At 37.2% G+C, this 24,203-nt stretch overlaps 1 long non-coding RNA gene across 1 annotated transcript in view; it reads right to left on the bottom strand.

Moving 5' to 3' along the window:
* Positions 1-24,203, bottom strand: part of LOC138804419 (uncharacterized) — a 304,458-nt gene that overhangs the window by 31,139 nt on the left and 249,116 nt on the right. The window contains exon 3 of the long non-coding RNA XR_011365255.1: positions 18,903-18,991. This is a non-coding gene — a long non-coding RNA (uncharacterized lncRNA). The remainder of the gene's footprint in view (positions 1-18,902; positions 18,992-24,203) is intronic.

Raw genomic sequence — 24,203 nt, 5'->3', positions numbered from 1 at the left:
TTCTTTTCTATGCTGTAAAGACACTATAATTTAGTTGACTCCAGTTACTGGCTATTTGGAGTGCTTCAAATTACAGCCAACCTTTAAGAATTAAAAATAGAAAGGCAGTGCAATACAATGAAAGTATCTTAGTACTGGAAGGATAAAAAGTGGAATTCTAAGTTTGATACTTGCCAGGTATGAAACATTAAAATAATCATCAAATCTTTGAAATTGATTTTCTTCTGGATAAAAAGAATTTGAGTAGATAGTACTTCCCAAATATCTTAGATTCTGAGATACTAAAATTCCTATGTAAATTATTCTATAATACTAATGTTCCAATTAGGATATTTGTAGATCTGAAGACAAGTGTTACAAATCTACAAATTGTAACAGTGTGAGTTTTCACTTTCTGAGCATGTTCAATCTTCATTTAGTTTGACTGATATTTTGAAAAATAATGTATTATAAAATATGTTGCACTATTCTAGTGGAATTTACTATTCTATACAGAAAACTTCAAAATAGAACTCTAACATTAAAATTCATAGTACTCTTCTATGTTACTCCACATAGTTTGAGGAAAAAAAATTATATTAAGAAATACTGCCAGGCTGGGAATGCAGCTTAGTGGAAGAGTGCATAGTTGGCATGCATGAAGCCCTGGGTTCAATTTCTCAGTACCACAAAAGCAGAAAAAGCCAAGAGTGGCTCTGTGGCTCAAGTGTTACAGTGCTAGCCTTAAGCAAAAGAAGCTCAGGGACAGTGCCCAGGCCCTGAGTTCAAGCCCCAGGACTGGCACCAAAAGAAAAAAAAAAAGGAAAAAAGAAATTCTACCTACAACTTTCCAAAGTGGTTGAACAAGTTTATACTCTCAGGAACAATGCAGTAGGGTTCCCTTCTGGCCACATCCCCTCCAGCATCTGTTATTAGATTTCTTGATTATAGTCATTCTAACTGGGGTGAGGTGGTATCTCAATGTTGTTTTGATTTGCATTTCTTTTATGGCTAGAGAGATTGAGCATTTTTTCATGTGTCTATTGGCCATTCTTATTTCCTCTTCAGAGAAGTTTTTCTTTAAGTCTTTAGCACATTTATTTATCGGGCAGTTATTTCTTTGAGGATTTATTGTTGGGGGATTTAATTTTTTGAGTTCTAACTATATTTTAGATATGAGACCCTTGTCTGTTGTATGGCTAATGAAGATCCTCTCCCAATCAGTAGGCTTTCCATTGATCTTGCTAGCTATGTCTTTGCCATGCAGAAGCTCTGCAACTTCATGCATGACTTCCACATGACCCAGCTCCCCTGTGACCCAGCAATCACACTTTTGGGCATTTACCCAAATGATCACAAACAAGGACATACTAAAGCTACCAGCACAACTATGTTTACTGCAGCATTATTTACCATAGCTAAGATATGGAACCAACCCAGATACCCCTCAGTAGATGAATGGATCAAGAAAATGTGGTATATATACACAATGGAATTCTATGCTTCCATCAGAAAGAATGACATCGCTCCATTTGTTAGGAAATGGAAAGACTTGGAAAAAAGTATATTAAGTGAAGTAAGCCAGGCCCAAAGAAACATAGGTCCCATGGTTTCCCTGATTTGCAATAACTAGTATATGTCTGGGACAAGCAGAAAAGCTTAGATAAGATGATGTTAAGTGAAATGAACCCCAAGATAGGGACACAAGTGTTTTTCCCCCCTTGGTATTGTTTCTAATGTATTTATAAGATACCATGTGATTTTTTGTTGTTGTTTTGTATGTCCTTCCCCCATGGTATAACCCTGTTTTCTCTGTATTTGAGGGGAAGGGAAAAAAACAAAATGTTTAGATAGAAATACAGATTGACCCATTGCAACAATGAGATGTACAAGATGCTATGTCAAAAAACGAACTTTTAATTTAGGTGGAGATGGGGATCGGGGTATGGGGGGGTAGTTGAGGAGGTGGAAGGGCAGGGATGGTAGGGGAAAACAAAGGAGGAGGCAACAATGCTTGATAAGAAATGTACTCACTATCTTGCTCATGTAACTGTAACCCTTCTGTACAGTATTTTTGCAATAAAAAACTTATTTAAAAGGAAAAAGAAATACTACCTACAACAATTGTGCCAAATTCCAAAACATTTTAGGCATGTTCATAGCCAGATACTTCTCTTATAAATATGGCCAATTGTCAACACAAATTTTCTTCACAAATATCTTCCTTCAGATCTTATGAACAGGTCTCCCTCTAGCTTAAAATAAACAAAAATTTGATGCTTTCCATTTTGTTTTATTGCAGATTGATTCTTCAAAAAAAAGAAAAAGACATAAACTCTCAAGAAAAATATATCTGTTAAACCCCTATTAGAAATATAAATTTCACTGTGTGACAGTGGCTCATCTGTTAATCCTAGTTACTCAAGAGACTGAGATCTGAGGATTGTGGTTCAGAACCAGCCAGGACAGCAAAATCCATGAGATTCATATCTCCAATTAACCACAAAAATACCAGGTATGGAACTGTGGCTCAAGTGATAGACTACTAGCCTTGAACAATGTTCATCAACTAAGTTCAAGCCCCAGGACTGGCATACACAGAAAAGAAAAAAAAGAAAGAAAAGAAGGAAGGAAGGAAGGAAGGAAGGAAGGAAGGAAGGAAGGAAGGAAGGAAGGAAGGAAGGAGGGAGGGAGGGAGGGAGGGAGGGAGGGAGGAAGGAAGGAAGGAAGGGAGGAAGGAAGGAAGGAAGGAAGGAAGGAAGGAAGGAGGTAGGGAAAATGAAAAAGAGAGAGGAAGAGAGAGGACAAGAGAGAGGCAGGAGGAAAGGACAGAAGAATGGGAGAAGAAGAAAAACAGAAAGAAAAGAAAGGAAGGAAGGAAGGAAGGAGGTAGGGAAAATGAAAAAGAGAGAGGAAGAGAGAGGATGAGAGAGAGGGAGGAGGAAAGGACAGAAGAAAGGGAGAAGAAAGAAAAACAGAAAGAAAGAAAAGAAAGAAAGGAAGGAAGGAAGGAAGGAAGGAAGGAAGGAAGGAAGGAAGGAAGGAAGGAAGGAAGGAAGGAAAATAAATGTGAATTTCAATACCACTAACAAAATGCTGCTTTGGAAGGATCTTGATTGAACTTGTAGGCCCCAAAGCTTTTTCTCCTTATTCTTTGCCTTCCACTTTTTTTCTTTACTTTTGTTTTACTTACCACTGGCCCATGAGTTCTCCCCTTTCCTTTTATTTCTGTGTTACAGACAAATTTTCATTTATTATAATTTTTACTAATTCAGTTACCTTTGAAAATATGCATGATGTTTTTTTAATATTATTAAGTAGTTATACAAAGGGGTTATAATTTTTTAAATCAGATAATGAGTACAACATTTCTTGGTAAACATCACCCATTCCTTTGTGCCTCCTCATTTTTCCTCTTCTATCCCTACCCTCAAGTTATGTAGTTTACTTGTTACATAGTGTACATTGAATATAATAACTTTTATAATCCATCTTTAATGAAGGATATGAGGACAAATTTCTCTCTCTCTCTCTCTCTCTCTCTCTCTCTCTCACACACACACACACACACACACACACACACACACACACACACACACACACACACACACATACATACACAGAGTTATCCAGGAAAATCAGACTTCTCTCATATTTGGCTTATTGGCAAAGCATCTTGGTGTCTATTGTTAAGTCAAGGTCACTATGCTCACCAAAGGACTTATCCAATTATTCAGAAGGGTAGTCAATCCATAGTACTCGGCCAGCATAGAAGGGCTGAAGGAGAAGAACATTTCTAATGGTAGTCCAGTAACAGATCAAATGAAAATTCAATGGGGTCTAGAAGAAATTGATTTAGTTTGTTCTGCCATTCTTCAAATATTGTTTTTGTGGAACTCTATAATTGGGGAAATACACACTTCTGCATATATACTGCAGGGGTTTCTCTTACCTACTTGTCTAATCGCTTTCGCCATGCACTAATGAGCACATAAATAAAAACAATACAAGGTGCATACCCTCAACAAATTTGTAATCTAATGCTTAAAACTGAAAAAAAAGCCCTCAACAAGTCTGAGGTCTCATGGTTAAAACTGAATAACCTCCTAAGCACAGGATGATAGAACTTTGTGCGAACTTGCCTTGCTTTGCGTTGTCTCCAGGAGTGAGTGCCACTTGTAAGACTGTCATTTTCCATACTCATCATGAAAACAAGACTGACATTTCATACTGATGCTGTATTTGTGTCGACATTTATGGCTCCATTCCACAAACAATGCCCCATTTTCTTCCCAAGCAAGTAGAAAACCAAAGTCACTTTTTAAAGTCACATAATTAGATTAAAAGTTAAGCCCCAAAATAACTTTCAAATTGATCAAAATCAGTATAATGTTCTCTATCTTATGATTCATATTGAATTCTTTGAAAAAATTGAATCTCAGATACTCCATAGAATTTATAAAAAAGCCAACTTTGTAAAATTTTCCTAGTCACTTCAAGAACAGTAGAAAAATGAAAGAGTGATGGGCAGATAGGTAGTGATAAATTAAAGGAGAAAAATCTATGCTTACTGAAAGTTGCACTGAAATGAACTTTCTCAGTGTAGCAAAAAAGAGAAGGCTATGAATTTTTTACAAAAGTGAAGTAAATGAAGGGAAAATAGCTCACTTCTTACCCTTCAGACTTTCCCAGACTGCCCCACTGAATATTTCCCAATGGTTTTCTCTATTTTTATTGTTATAGATGATGACCCTGATTTCAATAGCAGCATGGTTTCCATGATGCTTTGCAAACCTTTCAATTGTGAAAGAAATCTCTCTGGTGTGTGAGTTTGTGTACGCACACACATGTGGCCATTCAAGTAGCATAAAGGGTGCACCTGGCTAGAAATTAGGATTCACAGCTCCTTCCAGGGCTATGATGAGTGAAGACCATCCTCAGCATTTACTAAACTGAAATGATACTATAAAGATCACGTGTAAAGTAAATAGAAGCAGAACAGAGCAGCATTAGGTGTTCCCTGTGGGAAAAATGTAGAGAATTATGCAAAGGACAAAATGTGAAGTCACAGAAGTTATACATAATGGAGATCTCTTATTTCTATGACAGAACCTTCCCTAAATCTTAGATATTTCAGGTCAGCTGAATTTCTAGTTGACTCACTCAATCACTTCATGTAAATAAAGCTCAATGTACTGATTGGGTTTCCATCTTGTCCTTCCTACATCTTCTGAAAGACCATCAACAAGAGAATCTCAGGACCAGGAGAAGTCTATATAGCTTAATGTGTTGTTATGAGGTAAGAACATTGTGTGATAATGGCTGCCTGAATCTAGTATGGCTCCTTGAATCTAGTATCCCTAAGTGTACACAAAGGCTGAGGGAGCTAGGAAGAGGATATGGGAGACTCCATGTACCTGTTGTGTGGACAACTCCAGAGGAGTTGTGCTGTGCTGTGTGATTCCTGCCTTTCCACACCCTTTCTGTTTCTGCCAATTGGTCAACTCATTGTAGGAGGTGCTACTACAGCTCTGTTTAATCTACAAAGACTCCTCTGACATTGGTTTCACCCTTCCTGTGAGTCAAACTTCAACAAAAACCTTTTCATGGTGCAAAGAGCAACAACAAAAAACAGAATTGGAAATGTTTCCTGGTCTATGCCCTATTTCCTTGAGCACAAAGGGACAGCTTTGCCTTTGTCTATTACCAGATATGTCCTTCACGTTCAAGCCATCTGTTCCTTGCTCTTCTAAGAATTGGGCCAAGAGAACTTTAAACCAAGAAAACATTCACCAAATGTCAGTCAGTATGTCTGGCATCTGGCTGAAACCTAAGAGCTCAGAATGTGAATATATTGCAGAAGGCTATATGGAATTTTAAAAGTGGTGTGTACATTTATAATTTACTTTTATGCCCCTGATTAGCTATTGATTTGATAGCCATTGCAAAAACTTTAAAATGTAATAAAGGGAAATAAAAATGATCTGTGTTGTGTCACACAAGTACAACTGCCATTATTATACATAGTTCCCTGTCTTCTATATATTGCTTTTCTTAAAAAATACTAGCATTATGATGCATTGTGTATTTCTACTCCTCCTATAATCTATGTCACTCAATAATGTATGAGAGGCCAGGTGCCAGTGGCTCACACCTGTAATCCTTCCTAGCTACTCAGGAGACTGAGATCTGAGGATCACAGTTCAAAGCCAGCCTGGTCAGGAAAGTCTGTGAGACTCTTATCTCCAATAATCACCAGAAAAGTGGAAGTGGTGCTATGGCTCAAGTAGTAGAGTGCTCTCCTTGAGCTGAAGAGCTCTGGGACAGTGCCTAGGTCCAGAGTTCAAGCCCCATGACTGAAAAAAAAATGTATGTGATAGTTAGTCTATCATAAAGTAACAGCTTAATAAACTAATATTCTCACATTTTTCATTTTAAATAGAATATTTTAAGAGAATAATTTGTTATATGATATTATATAGAGCTTTGATTATTGACTTTATGAATTTTTAAGAATTATGATTACTAGCCAGGTGCCAGTGGCTCACACCTGTAATCCTAGCTACTCTGGAGGCTGAGATCTGAAGATTGTGGTTCAAAGCCAGCCTGGGCAGGAAAGTCCGTGGACTCTTATTTCCAATAAAAACCACTAGAAAACCAGAGATGGCGCAGTGGCTCAAGCAGTAGAGCACCCGCCTTGAGCTGAAGAGCGCAGGGACAGCGCCAAGCCCAGAGTTCAAGCCCCACAACTGACCAAAAAAAAAAAAGAATTATGATTATTATGACAATGATCAATGAATTATCTTTTTCTCTCTCTTTTATTTTACAAAGCCTCAAAGAAGAAACATCAAGATTGTGTGAGCCTCCTGCTCTCCAGCTTACTCTGACTCACTGGATTGGAAACTTTCTGTCCAGATTTTGTCTAGCCTCCTCTACTCACTGGCTGGTAATTTGAAGAATAGATGTAAATACTTGATGATACTTTCATTCTCATTATATAGGAAGCATATCCAGCAGATATCCCTCAACATCTGCAACATTTCCACTCTGGAAAGATTCCTTTTCATTTTATTCCATACAAGAATTTTACATACTTATGAGGTGTAGAGTGATAACTCAACACCATAATACTACATGTATTGATCAAATCATGGTGATTAGTATTTCCATCTCCTTACAATTTCTTTTATATTTCACTCCTTCAAGTGTCCGTTTCCTAGTTTTTCATGAAATGTATAACAAGTTCTACATTGCTGAGGAACCCTACGAGTTATTTCCTCTATCTATCAGTGTGTTGGTGCCCATTATCCAACCTTCTTACATCCTCCATCCATTTCACCCTTCCCAATCTCCAGGAATCATTATTCTATATTCAAATGAACACACACACACTCAGTGCTTGTCTTTTCATGTCTCACTCTTTCAGGTAACTTGTCCTCCAGTTTCACCCATTTTTACTAAAAAATAATACACATAATTTCTTCTTGTGGCTGAATAATATTCGTGTGTGTGTGTGTGTGTGTGTGTGTGTGTGTGTGTGTGTGTGACCTTTTCTTTATCCGTCACCAGGTCCGTTGATGGCATACCTTGATCATTATGAATTGCAGAGCAACAAACACAGGAGTCCAGATGTTTCTTCAACATAAAGACCTCATTTCCTGTGATTAATCTCAAGATTTTTGGAGGAAATTCTATACTATTTTCTGTATCAGCTGTTCTATGTTACATTCTCACTGAGAATATAATTCCCTTTTCTTTCTATCTTCACCAGATTTTGTTAAATTTTTGTCTTTTCACAGTGTACATTATAACATATTTAAGTCATCCCATTTATACTTTCATTTTTACTATTTTTAGGAATGTTATACTTTTTATCATTAAACCTTCCATTAAATCTTCATTGTTCTGTGATTTTGTTTGAGTAGCAGTTCCTTCCTCTCTTGGAGCCTCTCCTCAGCACCCTTTCCTTCCTCTGTGAAGGCCTCTTCTTTTCTGAGGTCATCTGTCTCCCACATTTACTCTTACCCAGATATATTCCAAGCAGGCCCTGACTAAGATCACAATGTATCAGGAAAACAATGCAGCTTCTGATAACCTCTGAAAATCTTTGCTTTTTTTCCTTCATTTAAACACTCTTTAAGATGTTAAAAAATGTAATAATAAAGAAATAAATAAATATAAATATAATCAAGAGTCAAGGGAATAGAGCTGTAATGGTAGAAGAATGAGAAAAAACAATTTACCTGAGAATGTTATTTAAGCCCTGTGGCTTTAACAGTCTTCCTTAGGACTCACATCAATACCACCTAGGGAGATTTCTTTTAAAGATCAATATTTTGCCAGAAGATGTACATGACAATCCTAAATGGACCCCCAATTTGCTTAAACTCTCAATTTTCTATTTAATTCACATTTTTAACCAAAATGTAAAGTCTGGTTCTGTAAGATAACTGGTGCACATAACTTACTGTTTTTAAGATGTATGTTAGCTGACTATTGGACAGAGCCAGCTCTTATGAACTGAGTAATAAAATAAGTTCAGAGCATCTCAAAACAAGACAACCAATGAAAATCCAAAAACTGCAGACTTGAAAAGCATGCAATTTGCAAAATCACTAATGTCTTCCAACATTCAAGTCAGATTTCTAGTACAAGTGTGTCATTTTCTGGGTTGTTATTGTTGAAAACTGTACAGAAGAGACACAGTCCATTACAGAAGAAGCACAGTTCCAAGCACAGAGTCTTTCTTTCCTCCACTGCACACAAAAAAGTTAATTGTGTAGCCAGGCACCAGTGGCTCAAACCTGTAATCCTAGCTACTCAAGAGGCTGAGATCTAAGGATCACAGTTCAAAGCCAGCCTAGGCAGGAAAGTCTGCAAGACTCTTATCTCCAATAAACCACAGAAATCGGAAGTGGCACCGTGGCTCAAGTGGTAGAATGCTCACCTTGAGCTGAAGAGCTCAGGGACAGCACCTAAGCCCAGAGTTCAAGCCCAAGACCAACAACAAAAACAACAATTAAATTGTGCAAAAAAAATAATAATGCTCCTGTAATCCTAGCTACTCAAGAGGCTGAGATCTGAAGATTGTGGTTCAAAGCCAGCCTGGGCAGGAAAGTCTGTTAGACTCCAATTAACCACCAAAAAAAGCCAGAAGGGAAGTTGTGGCTCATGGGATAGAGTGATAGTCTTGAGTAAAATAAAAAGCTTAAGGACAGCACCCAGGCCCTGATTTCAGGACACACACACACACACACACACACACACAGAAATAATAAAAAAGAAAAATTATACAATCATCTTAAAAAACATAAAAATGTTTGATAAAATTCTATATCTATTCCTATGACCACAAATACCTTTTAGCAGACCATAATAGAGAGGAATTTCTTCATTCCAGTAAATATTACCTGTAAAACCTATAGAAACCATTAAAGTAATCCCACACTTAGTCAAAAGACCCAGCTACCACTCCTTCTTTCCAGACCATGCTCTTCACAGTGATGCTGGGCGTCTCCAGCCAGCTGTCTTCCTTCAGTGGGAAGACATTAAAGAGGAAGGGTGCATGGATGGATGGGTGGAGCAGCGGCCAGGCCCAGATGGGGGAGGAGTGTGCAGCCCTCGATGCTCATTCTCTACCTTAAATCCCAGGACCTGATATTCTGCTGTGATGTGTTCCCATGATTGGGATACCGGAATTCTGCTCTTCAGGGGCACAGAGGGCATACTCACTCCTTCCATGTGAGGACACAGCTGCTAATTACTATTATTCAAAGGGTTCAGATGTAGTCAGTCTCGTGTGTGTGTGTGTGTGTGTGTGTGTGTGTGTGTGTGTGTGTGTGTGTGTGTGTGTAGGGGGTCATCACTGTTCTCTTACTAAGCTACACAGTAAAAAAGGCTTTTGGATTCTTCATGCCTTGGGCATCAAAATCAGAAATTCATGGAGGCAGTCTGGACCCAAAGGTCTATTCAGAAAGAAGAATACCTTCTGGTGTTCTGGTGTTCTAGGATATTAATTTTCTGTGAGAACTATTCTTAATGATTTCCCTAAGAAAAAACATGTACTTTAGTCCATACCATCCAAGTGCAGCTATCTAAATTCTTGTTTACCTTAATGATGAGCTTTTTCTGCCTGAACAAGTACATGCTTTCTCTCTCTTCCTCACTCTTTCTCTCTGAGATGACGCTCCATCTACATCTCTTTGCTTCCATTTTTTTAATTTGAATGAAACAGCACACTTTAAGGCACAGAAATTGACTTCCTCAATGTCAACTCTAGTAAAATTGTGGGTAAAACAACCAGCCTCAGCAAGAGAAGCCGAAGCCGAAGCCGAAGCCGAAGAAGCCGAAGCCGAAGAAGAAGCAGAAGAAGCAAAAGAAGCAGAAGCAGAAGCAAGAAGCAGAAGGAGGAGGAGGAGGGGGAGGAGGAGAAGGAGGAGGAGGAGGAGGAGGAGGAGAAGGAGGAGGAGGAGGAGGAGGAGGAGGAGGAGGAGGAGGAGGAGGAGGAGGAAGAGAAGGAGGAGGAGGAGGAGGAGGAGGAGGAGGAGGAGGAGGAGGAGGAAGAAGAGGAAGAGGAAGAAGAAGAGGAAGAAGAAGAAGAAGAAGAAGAAGAAGAAGAAGAAGAAGAAGAAGAAGAAGAAGAAGAAGAAGAAGAAGAAGAAGAAGAAGAAGAAGAAGAAGAAGAAGAAGAAGAAGAAGAAGCAAAGAGGAGGAGGAGGAAAAGGAGGAGGAGACATAGTCTAAAAGACACCAAGTGAATTTTACTTCACGTATACTCATAGCCTTTTCTAGTACATCAAATTCCTCCTTAAAAATAATCCAGTTCCTAGTTAAGTTACAAGACACAGGTGCAACCTCAGATGAGCTGAAAAGCTATGGTGCTGTTTCTACAATCCTGCTCCTCCCAATTACACTTTTTCTTAATCTTGTGGTGTGCACCTGCTTCTAAGGGATAAGCTTCCAGGACTTCAAATGCTTCTTTGTCTGAATCCACATTTCGTTCTGCATAATGAGCTTTATGCATATGCTAATCTCTCACATCATCCCTCAAAGAGGTATGAGAATATATGTCTATATCTAAATATAGACATCCCAATAAAGAGCAAAAATGAGAAAGACAGCAAAAAAGTCTTCGTAGTTCAGCACTGTGGTTTAAAATCCGATGGCATGATTGGTTCTCCAATGAACAGAGAGAATAGAGACATTCAGAACCCAAAATAGCTTTCCTTTTGGGTTCAGGTTTTATTCTTTGTATAATGCATAGTCTTTCAGGCTTGGCAGGCTTTCCTGGGACTCAAAATGAAACATGATCATTGTCTTTTGAGATAAATTATTCCATCCTTTTTGACTAACCAAGGAAATGACATCTTAAGTACAAATGGAAGAAAGTTAAACTCCGTCAGAGGAAGGGAGGATTTTGTAAAGACATACTCAAGCATGTAATCTGATGTCTGTACTTTCTCCTAAATGAGAATCTGTGTTTTGAGAATGTTTACAGGCTAAGAAGAGTCCTAGTACCAAGAAAGAAGTAGGGGACTTACTTCCAAGTGGAAGTAAACTTGAGGGAAAGCCTTCCTGGCTAGGTAGAAGTCGGTTGGAGGCACTGGCTCCAACATGAGGGTGGAGGGGTACGAATCATAAAAATACATATGTCCCTCAGTGGGTGATGACTCCTCAGAGATGGGTAAACCAATCAAGAAACTCCCTGCAGCAACTATTAATTCCTTGACCAATCAAACCAGGAATATATTCTAAGTGTGTGTGGAAGGGGAAGGGGGAAAGGGACCCTCGGAGAGCAGCTGACAGTGAGCTTTAGGACCCCCTTTTTATACAAGAAGGGTGACTTTCTTTCTTTTGCTGTTTTTTTTTTTAATTTATTGTAAAAGTGATCTACAGAGAGGTTACAGTTCCACAAGTCAGGTAATGAGTAAGTTTCTTTTTGAACAGTGCTACCTCTTACCTCCTTTTCTCCCCATTTTTTCCTCCTACTCCCTAACAGGTTTTATAGTTCATTTTCAACGTAGTGTCTAGTGAGTATCTTACTCCCTAGACAGTAGAGACTAGATGCAATATCACTGCTTCATTTGTTCATGCTTTGTCCTATCATTTCTGTGCTTTTCCTTAACCTCTCCAAAATACATTAACTTATATACAAGACAAAAAGTACAGAAATTAAAAGCAGCAACAAAGGAGAGGGTGAAAAAGCAAAATAACATAAAAATCTCATTTCCCTTTCTTGGAGTTCATTTTGAGACACATCATTTTATATGATCATATACACAAAGCAATAGAGGCTTCGTGATCCTCTCCCAAGAATATCTTCCTTTGGTCTCATTGTGTGAATGTTTTAGAATCCTGAATAATTTATCATATCCAAGTGATTTTTTTTGTCTTTTAGTAAGTGTGTTTACTTGTAGACTTATAGGCAGAATCTAGTTACAACAAAGGAGAAAAATCATGCAATCTATATTTCTTTAGGTCTGGTTTACTTCACTTAATATAATTTTTCCAAGTCTTTCCATTTCCTTATGAATGTTACTACTCTGTTTTAAACAATTTTCATGCCCTTTCATTTTTTCATTGGCTGGGAAAACAAATCTGAATTCTAGAGGGATTTAAACTGAGTTCCCTCTTCCCAACATAACCTGCTTCTCATTGGTCACGGCTTCTGCCCTCAGAAGCAGCAGTATGAACACTCACAGTCTGACCTCAGCCCATCTTCCCTGCAGAAAGCATCATGATGAATCCTTGTGCAAGTGTTTACACATCCATCAACTTATTTAATTTGAAGGTTTCACTTCAGAGAATTAAGCAAACAAACATGTAAGTTAGTAATTTGATTCTCTTTGCCCAATTTAGAATAAGGCTAAGTCGGACAAAGTACATGTGAATCTTGAACCAGGACTAATTTTTTTTTTACTTTTAGTTAGCTGGCTATTATTATGGAGCAGATCATGTAGAAGGTAGATACTGAAGCCAAAGAACCTAAGCTCTATTTTACTAAATTACATCTTTTATTTCATTAAAGACACATCAAGAAATGCATATGTGAATGAAAATTCAGGAGTTTGTGAATGTAGAGTGTCTGCAGCTTACTAAGATCAGGCATATTTAAAAACAGGGCAGAACAGGCTCCAAATTTCCTTTGGTTAGGAGTTTAGATCTTCATACCACAAAGAAACTAATATCCATAGAGGAATTTACAAAATGGTTCCTCTCTATTATTTTCTTCGTGCCTCAAAATATCCTGTAACTTTCTAGTAAAAGCATTTTAATTTCAATTGTATTTTTTATTTTTTCTTAATAGATTTTTTTATTGTAAAGATGCTATACAGATGGGTTACAGTTACATGAGCAAGGTAATGAGTCCATTTCCTATCCAGCATTGTTACACCCTCCTTTATTTTTCCCCTACCAACCTTTTCCTCCCCACCTCCCCAATTCCTCCCTCCCCTCCCCCCACAAAGTTGTAAAGTTCGTTTTCAATTTTAAAGTCAAGAAAGTTAAGCCTACATAGATCCTGTGACTTAAACCTCACAATTGAACTTCCTGTTTCTATAAGTAGTTCAAGTGAAAATTACTCATTTTTACTACATCTACATCTCCTAAGTTGTCAATGGGCTATTATGTTTCCATATCTCATTTATTTGATTTAAAAGTATCACTGGGCAAGGAATATATATAACTGATATTTATTAGTTGCTTACCATGATAATTTGTAAAATTAGAGACTCATTATCTAACTTGATATATTGTACTGAATCTTTAATATTCATGTAATTATTTACTGAACAATGACTATATTCCACAGTTACAAAGAAAGAGATTGGATTGAATCCTTAATACGGCATGGATAATCAGGAATACACAGCCAAGAAAAGGGATGGGCATGAGAACAGAAAATCACTGAAAGCACATTAGTACTAAGGCATTCTGGACCCATAACATAATAGGATTCTTGCTGAAGATAGACCAGGATGATACAATATTGCCCAGAGGAAAGATGGAGGAAGTGTGACCTAATTGATATTGGAAGTTATCCGGTAAAAGGATTGTGTGTTCTGAATGAACTGACCTAGCCAGGATTACTATACCTTCATTTTACAAGAAAATGCAAAAATGGGAGAAATTCTCCAGCCTGTTTTCAAGTTAGGTTAATTAAGTATCTATGCCATGAGCAGGATCCTCTCAAATTCATTGTGATGGACACTGAAGGGGTTCATTGTAAGATGTTTTAGCACCACCATTAATTTCTACCAACTAGATGTCATTACATCTCCCATTCTACAGCTGTAACAAAACAACTCAGTGCCAAAAATCTCCCCATGTTAACAACATTGAGTAAAGTGCATGAATGGTGATATGAACAAAAATAAATGTAAAATGTAAAATTTATTAAAAATTATTTTAAAATATGAGTGTCAGAGACATTGATGCTTAATAGAAGAAAACTAGATCGTTTCTTTATTAGTTACCTAAGCCTGAGTTGATGGTACAAAAGCACTGTGCTATACCTGCTTATTTTAACATTAATTGATTTTAGGACAGTCAATCAGGTCTTCTTATCACATAGTCCTCCGAGTGAACTCCTGGAGTAAAACCACTAGTTTTTCCCAGATGTTCTGACAGATTATTGAAGGTTTCTGATTTGCCGTAGCAGACAGACTTTAGTAAAGAATAGGTTGAATATCAGGCCTGTTAGCAATTATACCCCTGAGGGAGCTACTAGGTATGAAAGTTTTAACTCCTTCTATTTATTTATGAAAATTATCACACAGGGTGCTAAGAATGAAAAATAATACATGTGTAGCATCTATCACATCTGGGGTATCATTGCTTTATCACTATTACTACGATTAATATTATTATTCCTCCACAACTACTACTGTTATTAGTTAGAGGCAAAGGATCTATTGTACTAGTTTGTATATTGACTTGAAGAAAATAATTGATTTAGTATAATGGCCAGTTGAAACGATGCAAATACATAAGTAATATAAGAATTTAAACCAATGAGAGCTAAACTAATACAGCTAAAGAACAAAGATTAACCAGCATCAATTCATTTGCTGGTTTTAGGAGCTGAACTCAGGCACTCTCAGTTTTTTCACTCAAGGCTGGCACTCTACCACTTGAGTGACACCTTCACTTCCAGCTTTCTGCTGATTAGTTGGACAAAAGGGTCTCACAGAGTATCTTGCCAGGAAAGGCTTTGAACAGTAATCTTCAGATCTCAGCCTCCTGACTAGCTAGTATTACAGCATGACCACCAGTATCCAGCTTTAACATAGATAATTTGAGTAACTCAAGAGTAAACTGTACAAATGGCATAGAATAAGCATTTGAAAAAATAACATGGAAATGTTTCACAGCAGGGAAGAACCCTGGTGGGAGAGGGGCTCAAAGGAGTAGGAAGACTGGAAGAAACAAATATATGTAAACTCTCCAAGACATTGTTTTAGGAACCTAACATAGCTAATGCTGAGTATGAAATAGATGCACTTATGCTGACACTTATGCTGACATCAAAAGGTAAGTCAATTTGCTCCTATGCTGCAATGGTTGGTAAAGTGAGAATTTAAACATAGTCAGTCTGACATTAGCAGTAAAAGAATGCATGTTCCATGAAGTTGTGGTTTTGTTTCTTTCGCATGTCATTAGCAGGGCCTGATCTCAAGGCCTCAGCTCTTGCTCAGCCTCTTCACTCAAGGATGACACTTCACCCCTTGAGCTACACCTTCATGTCTGTCTTCTTGTTGGAGATCAGAATCACTTGATCAGACTACTTGAACTTATTTCAAACCATGATCTTCAGATGTGAGTCTCTTCAGTAGTGAGGGTTATAAATGGAAGCCACCAATGTCCCAATTCCAGGAAGTTTTAAAACAGGTGTCAATAATTTAAATATTCAAAGAAAAAAACTGTCTGAAATAGACTAGTGATTTTTCAGTTAGAAATACATCTATTCTATTCTATACTCTGTCTACAGGATGACATGGGACCATGTTGTCTCTGCTTCTTAATCAGAAAATCGGGCAGATGTCAGTGTCTATAGACTAATCCATGTCATCTAAGGACACTTGAAGTCCATAGTCTCCCTTCCTATTTGCAATTTCTGCAAAGTTTTGTAATCTTTAACTTTAAACACGAATAGACAACAAGGGTTAATAGATATCTGACAAAAGCTGCTCTTAGATATATTGGAAAAAATGTATTGAGGCAGATTATACACAAAAAATGTTTAAAACCTACCATTGATGTTATAAGATAAATATGATTCACTAACAGGCTTCCTCATTTCAAAAATCACTGTGGAACTACAGAAATCAGCTCAGTGTGGTAGCAACAAACACCACAGCTATAAGTCAATGCAGAATTATGAGTCCAGGGTTGGGCTAAAATATTAAAGCATGATCCATTTATCTTCAACAGGTTACCAAAGAATTTCAACAAGAAAGGACAGTCATTTTCACAAGTGGATTTAGTACTCCAGTACCCACCGAATAAAGGATAAATTTAAGCCCTTATCTGGACCCTAGGCACAAAAATTGATTCAATATGGATCAGGGTCCTAAATGTAAAAGCTGAACCTATAAAATGTTCATAAGCAAATACAGTGTGAGTCTTGATGGCACTGGCTAAATATTTTTTAGATATAATAGCAAAAGTTGCATCCAAATTATTCATCAAAAGTAAGATTTTCAAACAGTAAAAAAAGACAATTAAAACCAAAAGACATTACATAGAATAAGAGAAATTTCTTGTAAATTCCACATGTTGACTTAAGGACTTACTACCAAAATATATAAATAGCTAACTAAATAATAAGAAGGAAAATGACTAAATAAAAAGTTGGACAAAATGCTGGGAAGGTAGCTCAGTGGTAGAACGCTTGCCTTGCATGCATGAGGCCCTGGGTTCGATTCCTCAGCACCACAAAAGCAAAAAGAAAAAAGCCGGAAATGGTGCTGTGGCTCAAGTGGTAGAGTGCTAGCCTTGAGCTGAAGAGTTGAGGGACAGCGCCCAGGCCCAGAGTTCAGGCCCCACAACTGGATCCAAAAAAATAAAAAACAAATGATTTAAGTAGATATTTACCAAAAATATGTGAATGGCTAATAAGCACCTGGAAAGCATTCAGAATCTGTAATCATTAAGTAAAAGTACAGTTACACTATAATAAGTTATCTATTCATTTAAATGGCTATAAACAGAAGACAGACAACAAAAAGTATCAAAGTTAGCAAGGATATAGAGACATCTCTTATATTGTTAATGAGAATATAAAATGGAATTGCCACTTTGGAAAATAGTTTGGTGGCTTCTGAAATTCTTAAACATAAACCAAGTACATAATTCAGTAATTACTCCCCTTGCTATCCAAACGGAAGGAAAAATATGCCCATAGAAAGACATAAATCATTATTCACATTGGCCTTGTTCATAATAGCCCAAAAGTAGAACCAACTGAAATGGTTATCAATCTGTAAATAGATATACATGTAAATAGATTGACAAAATCCAGTAAATATCATTCAGCAATTTAAAGGGACAAACTATGGATATACTCCATAACACAGATAAGATTCAAAAGTACAAAAGCATATGTTAAATAAAAGAAATGAAAGACCAAAGATATTATTTTTAGCAAATGTATAGAAATCTATAGATACAGAAAATAGATTGGATGAATGGATCTTGTGGTGGGAATAGAAATTGTCAAATAAGAGATGGGCTAGTGGTCCATGTTTTTATCCTAGCTATTTGGGAAGGTGAGACCTGAGGACCCAAGTTTGCTCAGGCAGAGTGAGACTGTGAGACTCTTCAATTAACCTGCAAAGAGAGGGAAGTGGGGCTCAAGTAGTAGAGCATCAGCCTTGAGTGAAAAGCAAAGCGAGTGAGATCCTGAGTTTAAACCCCAGTCAAAAGTTATTTCTGAAGATAAAAATGACCTGAACCACTAAATATTGTTTAGTCTTCTAGTTCTACTTAATCCATATTATTTTAACAAAATAAAAATACACACAAATGAATATTTCAAATATTACGGTAAGGATTTTGATATGGAATATCTTTACAGTGCAGACTCCTGGCAAACACCACTAGGATAAGGGTGATAAAGTTTAACATCACCGATTATATATATGCACTTTGAACTCCTGTGATGATAATGGCACTTTTTGTACAGTCTTTCTCCACAAAATCCATTATCCCAGTTCAGCTTTAGAAAAGGTCAGCCCATTCCAACTGAAGAACATTCTACAAAATACCTGATCAGTAATTTTCAAGACACCTTAAGTCTGAAAAACTGTCAGAGACAGGAATATAGAGGAATTCGGTTGATATTTATACAGAAACTCTCTGTAAAATTTGAAATTTTTTATAAATCTAGAACCATTATAAAAATTTTAAAGCTTACAGAAAAAATATATGTCTTCAGTTATGTTCAACTAATTTCCAGGAGGAAATTAAGTGGTCACTTTATGCTCTTCAATTTTTATATTCCCTTTATTGTATAAGTTTTTTATAATCATGTTATGCTTAAAAGACAATAACATAATACTCGTTAAAAACATACATAGACAGTTATGTTGCCTAGGTTTCTGGCTTTGACTATCAGATGGATGGTATTTATATTAGCTTGTAGTTACTAAAAAAAAATGCTAAATAACAAAGCTTCCACAAACCAGTGGCTTACATTGAGAATCTGCCTCTCTATGGTTTTATGGGTGCATTATTGGATTTTTATCTGATTGGGTAGGCTGAGCTCTTGGCAGTACGGAAGGTCAAATGAATGCCAAGTGTCTTTCATTCTTTGTACAGTACCAAACTATTAATCCCCTCATAACACCAGAGAAGACCAAAGAGGGAAAACAGAAACACAAGATGCCTCAATCTGGACTCCTAACAAACCATCTTTTTCTTACCAAAATTCCATGGGCCTCACCAACTCATACAGCCAAGTGTGATGTTGATCAAGTGGGAAAATGTACCCCAACTTCTTCAGAGGCTAATCCTGAAAAAGACATGGATACATAATTACAGTAGAAAGAGGTTACTGAAATTTAAGAATAATGGTTCAGTCTACCTTAGGTGTCTAATCTACTATGGGACAAACAAGATGATTTCCTATACTTGTTTTCAGACATAGAAGCTAAACAAGTAATCAATAATGCCCTACTTGCAATCATGCACAGGAAAATGAGTAGCGTGAATAACTCAGAAGAGTTAGACCATTCACAGGGTGTGTTCACCCCAATTCTGCTTTTAGGAGTTATGATTATCTTATCCCCCCATCTTCTAACAGAATTTAATGAACACTAGAAACAGTATAGACCTTGATCCATCATGAATGCATTGACACACATTTTTAAACATTCAAGGAACACTGATAGTTTCCCTGACAAAGTGTCTTGATTAGTTCTTTGTGTCTCTCTTTCAAATGTGCCCTATTAGCTTTTCCAACTGTATTTTTCATAGCTTTTTAGTTTGGTTATTATGTAATAGATAAATCAGAATCCACCCAGTCACTTCTAAACTCTGCCATAATGAAAAAAATCAACAACTGTCCCTGAGCCTCTATTTCCTTTTCTGTAAAATGGAACAATTAACACCTTCCCTGCCTTCCTCGAATAAGCATTTAAAGAATTAATAAGTTAATTCATCTGTATATACTTTACAATCTCTAAATTGCTCTACATCTAAAATACATTCATATTTAATTAAAAATTAAGTTGAGTCAGTCTATTTGTAATAATAGGAATTATTACAAACATTTGAAACCTGTCCACTTTGTTAAAAGAGGATAGTTTTCTTTTCTTCTCTTGTCAAGTGTATTGAACTGCAGAGCTCATCAATTTCCTTTGCCTTTTTCCTGACAGGTAATGCCATTGGCAAGCATCCAAAAGAACAAACTTCCAGGTTTTGGTCAAAGGAATTCTTAATGTTATTCCTTGTGTAAATTATTCATCTCCTGCTTAGTTGCTGTAGAAATTAATATACAGCACTACAATGCTAATAACTTAATTAATGTATTATTGCTTTATACCTAATTTTATGTGTTTATTTATTAATAGACTTTTTGCATTTTAAATAAAGATCTTTTATTATTCATTATTCATTTAATGTTAGTTAAACCAAAAGTTAGATGCGACAAGAATATCACCTTGTAAATAATAATGGTGTGAGAAAACATTAATATATCTGCAACTAGCCTTCAAAAAACTCCACAGTTCAATGCTTGATATAATGTAGTTATGTGGTAATACTATGGATTTTTGTGTATAAAAATACCATTTTGTTGGCACTGGTGGTTCATGCTAGTAATCCTAGCCATTTAGAAGGCTGAGATCTTTGGATTGAGGTTTAAAGCCCTTCTGGGCAGACAAATAAAAAATACTCTTATCTTCAATTAACTACTAGGGAAAAACAAAATCAAATAAAAACAAAGCAGAAGTAAAGGTGTGGCTCATGTGATAGAGTTCCACCTTTGAGCAATAAAGCATAAAAACAAGAGCATGGGGCCCTGAGTCCAAAGCTCAATACTGATGCAGACACACATATCACACACACAAACTACAACTTTAATTAAATGATGGGTATAGTTATTCATGCTTTATTTATAGATTTCCAGGACAGAATAAAAAAATTACTAATAAAAATATTTCAGTTTCTCTCACCTGCCATTTATACATTGGTAATGTAGTCAAATGTATTTGTATTTTAATGCCCAGATTATGATAAATAGGTATTTGCCTTTTAAAATAACACTCTTAAGCAAAAAAAGTAACAAATATTAATGGCAAATAAAATACCAGATGATTTTCATAGTATATACCCTGCTAAATAGAATTTATATTATTTTCATGAGTGGTATAGAGGAGGCCATTTATTCTTTGATATCTCCATGAGGAAAAATATAAGAAAACTTTCCTTAAGAGTATTAACTCTAGCCGGGCGCCGGTGGCTCACGCCTGTAATCCTAGCTACTCAGGAGGCTAAGATTTGAGGCGCGCAGTTCAAAGCCAGTCTGGGCAGGAAAGTCCGTGATAAACCACCAGAAAACCGGAAGTGGCGCTGTGATAGAGCTCTAACCTTGAGCTGAAGAGCTGGGGGACAGCACTCAGGCCCAGAGTTCAAGCACCATAACTGCCTAAAAAACCTCTCAGTTATAAAACTTAAAAATAGTATTCAAAGTCAAAATACTTCAATTCAAGGTATTAGTAGAGATATAATCCAAAACAGAATATCTGAAAGGAGCAATGGCCGCCCAGTGGGACAACAGAGAGCTTGAGTGAAGAAAGACTTGTTATAACTCTTGCCATATTATAATCAACCATTGTCATAAAACCACAAAATACAAACACTAAGGCTTAAAGTCTATAAACATACTTCCTTGTCTCTTTATGTTGAGAAAGGTTTATCTAGCAGAGAAAAATGAGCAAATCAAAATACAATCCAGAGCAGAGAAATGCAAGAATAAGATGGTCTGTACATATACTAGATCTTTCAACTTTTATTAGCCTCTATGACTTGTATGTGATATGTAAAATCTGTTTCAATCTCCTAAATAAATAAAAGTTTGTTCCTGCAGTCGCAGGAATTAAAAAAAGGAAACTTGTTAAAATATTTAGTACAAAGGTTAAAATACAACTCTAAATATATTCATGTATTAGTTAATGTGTGGTTTCATTTAATCAGTATTAACACCAGATAATTCCAAGCTCAAAATGACTTCTAGACATACCCATATCACTCACGAAATTTACGTACTTGTTTGCTTTGTTCTTTCTTTTTTGGTATTTGTACAGATGCTCTACCACTTGAGCCACACTCCAGCGTTTTAGTGTTAGCTATTTTTCAGATAGTGTCCTGCATTTTTGTCTGGGCCTGCCTGGATCATGCTGCCTCCCACAGAGCTGGGATGACCACCATGCACAGTTTATTGGTTACAATGAGGGTCTGGACAACAATGACTATGTCTGATCTCTATATCCTGAGTAGCTTGGATTACAGGTAAGAGCCACAGCATTCAGACCACCAAAATATTCATTTTTATTCAGTCAAAACATTCTCTTGAATATAATAATTAACTTGTCCCCTTGGCCATTTACAAGATGGCATAATAACTTGTTTACTACAGGATTCATAAGAATAAGAACAAAGCTAAATGCAGTGGTCACATCTGTAATCCTAGCTAAAGCAGACTGAGATCAGTAGGTAATTGCAGTTTGGTGCCTCTTAGAGCAGGTCTGTTAGAGCAGACACTATTTCAATCTAATCCTTCATGGTGGTATATGCCTAACCCAGCTAGGTGAGAGACATAGAGCACTGATGTCTGTGGCAGCTTTGTTAAAAATGCAAGGCCTTACATGAATCAAAACTATCTATAGCAAAATAGGGCTGAAGGGCATGGCTCATGTGGTACAGTGTCTGTACCAAGCACTCTGTCCACCAAGCACTCTGTCCACCAAGCGTGAAGCTATGAATTCAAACTCAAATGCCAGTACTACCAAAAAGACAGGGTGGGGAAGGGAGGAAGGAAGAAAGGAAGGAAGGAAGAAAGGAAGGAAGGAAGGAAGGAAGGAAGGAAGGAAGGAAGGAAGGAAGGAAGGAAGGAAGGAAGGAAGGAAAGAAGGAAGGAAGGAAGGAAGGAAGGAAGGAAGGAAGGAAGGAAGGAAGGAAGGAAGGAAGGAAGGAAGGAAGGAAGGAGGCAAGCTGGCATAAATATTTTTCATGTGTGGAAAAAAATCATGTTTTGGCAAAAGTCATTAACATTTGGTAATCCATATGAGAGAGAATGAGTAACTGAAAAGCAAACTAGAGTTAATATTAGCTAGAAAGGAAAGATGATATTGATACTTCTCTTCATTTAGGCTTGGCTGACCCAGAAGATCTCGGGCAATTGTAGGTTTGTCAAATAGAGCTGAGACTGACCATTAAGTACAAATAGCCTTATGTATTTCTTATGCAGTGATCCATCTCTGTGGGCTTTTCTTCAGAAGTCTGTATTTCAACTCATTTAATCCCTACTTGGGATATATGCATTGTAATCCCACTTGGGTGTCTGCAAACCATCAGTCTGGAGTTGGAAGCAGACATTTCCATTTCACAGCTGTTAAATAGGGGAATCCACAGGTAGCATTCACTCAAATGCTAATTGCTCTCAGTGCTTTGCTCATAAACCCACTCCAAATCAGGTAGCTTTACTTCTATTGCAGAGAGATATCCGAGTATATAATAAGTTATAGGAATCCTGGCAAAAAGGAAGATGGACTGAGTCCTAGGACCCAGGGTACCTAGGTTAAGTAGTGATAGATGTTTGCAAGAAAGTTGTTTCTAAGGTATTTCCACAAGTTCCCAGAAAGACTCCTAGAGACTATAGTGAGTCAGAAAACCTTTGCAAATTTAGATTGTAAAGAAATTGGAAGAGATCAATTGGCAAATTACCAAAGTGAAAAACCCTGTGGAGCCAGGCTAGACATCATTCGCTGTGTGCTGTCAGGTGCTGTTGAATACACTAAACAAATGAAGAGTAGATTTGACACAAAGCAAATGAGTGTGGTGACTTTATGGGAGCCAGCTGTTTTATATATTACACAGACAAACAGTTAAGTGCCAGAAATACTGTGTATTTTAAACAGCAACTGCTAAGAGGAAACAAGTAACCTAAGGCAGGGAGGGGGAAGAAAGGAATCAATAGCATGAATTAGGATGAGTTAGTCTGCCACTCTCTGGACACTCTCCTTGGTGAAATAAGATGACTAAATTACAAATAATGTCCGATTTTGATGGTCCGTGGTTGAGACAGTAATATGCGCTTAGTAGATACTGTGCTTCTTCAGATTGCCAATTCTGTTTGTTTCCAGTACACGGTAGTTGGAGCAAGTCTCTGGCCATAATTTCAGATGGCTGTAGACCTCTTCAGGCCTAGGATTCAGCTGGTTCCGCGTACCCATGTAATATTGATTCAAGCACTCATTAGTAACCCTGCTTATCGCCTTGAGTCCTTATGTGCGGCCCTGTGTGACTATCCTTGACTAGAGAGGGTATAACTAGCACCCACCACCGTTGCATAGTGTGCTGCCACTGAAGGACAACGTGTAATGATGAGATGCCACTGAAGTACAGAATGTGAGCTTATGAACAGTTTACTGTGGCTGCTGCTGAATCCATGGACAAAGGGCTTTTAATAAACATGTCCTCCATCCCCACCTCGCCTGGCATAT

The sequence above is a fragment of the Dipodomys merriami genome, unplaced genomic scaffold (genome assembly GCF_024711535.1).
Source record: "Dipodomys merriami isolate MVZ:Mamm:240054 unplaced genomic scaffold, mDipMer1.0.p SCAF_362, whole genome shotgun sequence".
Lineage (NCBI taxonomy): Eukaryota > Metazoa > Chordata > Mammalia > Rodentia > Heteromyidae > Dipodomys > Dipodomys merriami.
This window is presented reverse-complemented; position numbering and strand designations above follow the sequence as displayed.